The sequence below is a fragment of the Oncorhynchus mykiss genome, chromosome 32 (genome assembly GCF_013265735.2).
Source record: "Oncorhynchus mykiss isolate Arlee chromosome 32, USDA_OmykA_1.1, whole genome shotgun sequence".
Lineage (NCBI taxonomy): Eukaryota > Metazoa > Chordata > Actinopteri > Salmoniformes > Salmonidae > Oncorhynchus > Oncorhynchus mykiss.
Window position 1 is genome coordinate 26322683 of NC_050572.1, and position 5148 is coordinate 26327830.

Consider the following 5148-nt stretch of genomic DNA (forward strand, 5'->3'; position numbering starts at 1 on the left):
TAGAGTTCACAGAACATTAGGATGATTCAATAATTGTTCGGTCTTGTGTCTGGTTGAAAGAGAGGTGTCCTGTTCTCAGGAGGATCGGTCTGTGTAATGTTGACGGTAGCCTTTAGTGGGAAAGGTGCATGCAGTGATTTGGTCTCGCTCTCCAAACGTCTAATAAACGTCTAATAATAATAACTCGCGCACTGCAAGTGTTTTTTTTTTCATAGGCTAACACATCAAAGCTGTGCATAGTAGGCTGATAATTGTTTTAGCCTATTCCGCTGAGCTATAGATTAATCTCTACACGTATTGTAGGCTATGTGACAGAACATACATACACTATGCATACAAAAGTATGTGGACACGCGTTCAAATTAGTGGATTTGGCAATTTCAGCCACACCAGTTGCTGACAAGGTGTATAGAATCGAGCACACTGCCATGCAATCTCCATAGACAAACATTGGCAGTAGAATGGCCTTAGTGAAGAACTCAGTGACTTTCAACATGACAGTATCATAGGATGCCACCTTTCCAACAAGTCAGTTTGTCAAATTTCTGCCCTGCTAGATTTTCTCCAGTCAACTGTAAGTGCTGTTATTGTGAAGTGGAAACGTCTAGGAGCAACAACGGCTCAGCCGCGAAGTGAAAGGCCACACAAGCTCACAGATCAGGACCACCAACTGCTAAATTGCATAGCAGGTAAAAAATAATCTGTCCTCGGTTGAAACACTCACTACCGAGTTCCAAACTGCCTCTGCAAGCAACATCAACACAAGAACTGTTCGTCTGGAGCTTCATGAAATGGGTTTCCATGGCCGAGCAGCCGCACGCACACAAGCCTAAGATCAGCATGCGCAATGCCAAGCGTCGGCTGGAGTGGTGTAAAGCTTGCCAGCATTGGATTCTGGAGCAGTGGAAATGAGTTCCCTGGAGTGATGAAAAGGGGGACCAACTCCATATTAATGCCCATGATTTTGCATTGCGATGTTTGATGAGCAGTTGTCCACATACTTCTGTTCATGTAGTGTATGATAAAAACATTGTTGGCGTACAAGAACATGATAATGCCATTTTATTTTCATAAATTCCCAAATGCAGGACTTCGAATGAAAGGAAATCATTCATATTTACTGGGCCTAGGCTTATTAGTGATACAATTACTGTATGTCGACGTAGGTAGTTCTAGGCATAGTGCTTGGCAAGGCAAAAATAAAATATTCTAACAAGGAATTGAATGGTGCCTCAGATGGTTTTGATGTGGCAATATTAATAATTTAATTGAAAATGTGGAAAATGTGGAATAGTACAGCAACACTCTACATATCGTGCCAATAGGGTTAACCCTTTTGGTGGGAATTGTAACGTGGCTCATATAACGAGTGTCGCTTCACCGCCCTCTCAGAATGAGAAGTCACATCCCCGCCCTTTGATTTTCATTCAAGCCCCATGACACATCCTCCCTTGCATTCCGTTGGCCCCACAGCCGCCATCCCACTTCTGTCACCAGAGGAGCAGATAGGGGATCACTCCAATATATTGGTATCACTCCGCGGTGGAGGGATACATCCATGGTGAGGATTTACAGATTTACTCCCGTGTACACCTATGTCACGGCTGGGGTCCGCCCCTATTTATAGACCCCATGGCCGCGACACTCGGGTAGCCACTGCACTGGACATCAAACTGGTGGACAGTAATGACTATCCATCTGTCCCCATCTCTACTGAGTTCAGCGAGACCTTGCAGGAGAGCTGGGCCTCTGCCAGGCGGTGCTTCCGACTCACAGCAGAGACTGGACCATGGAGTTATGTTGCGGGCGCAGAGTTACTCACTCCGGGAAGCGATGGAGGTGTCTCGCCTGCTTTCCCTGGTCCAGAGGGATGTGGCCCGTGCCAATGGACGGGCCATGGCGCAGGTGGTTACCTCCCGGCGCCATCTCTGGCTGGTCCAATCCCATCTGCCAGCTGCTCTCCAGAGCACATTTGCCACTCTCCCTATCACCCCAGGGCTGACGTTTGGCCCAGGGGTTGATGACATTCTGGAGCAGACCGATAAGGTTCGTATGGACCGGGAGACCCTGAGACGGTTCATGCCGCCTCCTCAGGCCCGGGGTCCGGGTCCAAGGCAGACGGACCCACCTGCACCCGAACAACAGTGCGGTCCCTCTCCTGACCCATCGCCTCGTGCTGAGGGACGATGGCAGGGAGGGGCACAGCATACAGTGGAGCAACAACCTGTCAACTGTCACCACCATAGGGACGTGCCTGGGGGACCCAGGTGTTCGGGGTGCCAGAAGAGAGGCAGGCCCCAGCAGGACCCCTGACAACACCCTTCCCCGGCCTCAGCCGCTTCTCCCGGGCCTCAAAGGGCAAAGTGGGAGGAGGGTGTGGAGTCCCCCTGGGTGTTGTCCACAATATCCGAGGGGTACCAACTCCAATTCTGGTGCCGGCCCCTGCCCTTCATGGGCCTTCATGTCACAATGGTGGCCGACCCCCTGAAGAAGGAAACCCTGCGGCTAGAGATCTCCTCACTCCTGGACAAAGGTGTCATCCGCAGGATTGAGAAATCAGAACGGCTAGGTGGGTTGTACTACACTTATTTTCTTGTCCCAAAAAGATACGGAGGGTTTCGACCGATTCTGGACCTCCGCAACCTCAATGAGTTCTTGAAGGTACTGAGGTTCCACATGCTGTCCCTAGCCCTCATGTTGCAGGCCTTGTCCAGGGACCAGTGGTTTGTTATGATGGACCTGAGGAATGCACACTTCCATGTTCCTGTTCACCCAGCTCATTGGCAGTACCTCCGATTCGCTTTCGAAGGGCGGCTTACGAATGGATGATTCTTCCCTTCGGCCTTTCCTTGGCACCCCGCACTTTCACAAAGTGCATGGACACTGTCCTGGCACCTCTCACGTACCGAGGATTGTTGATCCTCATTTAACTGGACGATTGGCTGATTTGTGCCACGACCAGGACCCAGGTCCTGTCAGACAGAGACATGCTTCTGACCCACATCGGCGGGCTGGGCATTACTGTAAATGACAATAAGAGTCATCCAACGCCCACCCAGAAGGTGGCCTTCATTGGCATGGAACCGGACTCAGTCCTCAGGAGAGCACGCTTGCCCACCAGAAGGGTTCAGGCGATCTTATCTTGCCTCGACCGCTTTCAGCAAGGGAGGGTGGTATTCACCCTGACCTGCCAGCGCCTGTTGGGCTTGCTGATGGCGGCCTCGTTGCTGATTTCCCTGCTCCTGCGCCTGCTCCATGTCCAGCATCTTCAACGATGGTTCAACTCCCACCGGCTACAACGAAGCTCCACCATCACCGCCAGCTGCGGATGACCGCACAGTGCCTCAGGGCATTGTTGAGGCGGCGCAGTTGCTCCTTTCTCTCAGGTGGGGTGGAGATGCTAAGAATGTCCCGCCGGGAGCTGGTCAGCACAGACTTCTCCCAGATTGGCTGGGGGGGGGGGGGGGGGGGGGGGGGGGGGGCAGGTCGGCCAGCTCTCCTTGGCAGGCACTTCATTACACTAGAGCTCCGAGCTGTACTGCTGGCCCTGTGGTCTTTCCTTCCACATCTGAAGAGAAGACATGTCCTGGTGAGAATGGACAACACCACAGTGGTGGCTTACATCAACCATCAGGATGGATTGAGGTCACACCGCCTCCATCTTATGGCAGGGAAGCTCCTTCTCCTGTGACACAGTACACACAGCGGAGTGTTACCAATATATTGGAGTGATATAACTGTGAGCTATATAACCTTCATTTTGGTTCCAGGAACCAAAAACCTTTCTTCAAAGGGTTCTCTTAATAACACATGACAGCCAAAAAAACGTTATGTTTAATGTAGATCGATTGAAATGATTCAAAGTTTTAGAGCTTTTACAGTATCAGACTGTATCAGATTGTCAGAAAGAGGCAGACTTTCATTTCACTCTGTCTATAGTATCTCTTTCTCCCTCTCACTCTCTCACTCACTTCTTCCCTCCTCCCACTCTCTCTCTCTCGCTTTCTTCATTTCATCATTTCATTGATTCCTCTCTTACTGTGTCGATGACTATATTCTGAATCCAGCTCCTCATTACTTTCCACTTTACCAGGCTCCATAATGGCCATTAATTTCCTGCTATGTAAAGTGGCTATACTAGCTCTTGTTCACACACCACTAAACCCTTCAGGAAATATACAACACTCTTCCATCCACAGGGCTTAGAGGACCAGTTCGTTATTAATAATATAAGCCTCATGTACCTCTGGAGTTCACACAGGTTGCATCCCACATGGCAACCTATTCCCTACATAGGGCCCTACTTTTGACCAGAGCCCTATGGGTAGTGCACTAAAGTATTCTGGAAACAGGAGACAAAGGGTTGTGAGACATGGGTTTGATCCCATACACATGAAAAGTGGGATATATACAGAGGGTACAGGGCAACAGAAGACGAACAGCAGAGTAAGTATCTTGGAGATTGCGGGACTCTACCCGGAGGGGCAGATCTCGGGCGGCTTTGGAAAACCGGGCCTCTACTGTCAGGATGGCGGTGTTGCCATCAGAGAGACATAAGAGAACAACATAGTGAGGCAGTAACACATAACAACACAGCATGGTAGCAACACAACATGGTAGCAGCACAAAACATGGTATAAATATTTTTGGGCACAGACAACAGCACAAAGGGCAAGGCGGTAGAGACAATAATCCATCACGCAAAGCAGCCACAACTGTCAGTAAGAGTGTCCATGATGAGTCTTTGAATGAAGAGATTGAGATCAACCTGTCCAGTTTGAGTGTTCGTTGGAGCTCGTTCCAGTCAGGGCAGGCAGAGTGGCCAAAACTGGGAAAGCTAGAAAACAGTAACTAGAAAAAGACAGGAGCAAGGGGAAAACCACTGTTAGGCATGACCAACAAAACAAACTGGCAACAGACACACAGAGAACCCAGGTATGGGGATAACGGGGAAGATGATTGACACCTGTGACAGATCAGGGTGTGACAGATATCCCCTTAATCATCTCTGATCTAATGTGACACAACCATATTTATTAATGGGGCAGAGAGAAATCCTTAACGTAGAACATTACATCAAAACAGCCTAGAAACTATTTCCATCTCCTATCTCTTCTCTATCTCTGTCATGCCTACTCCTGCTCCCTC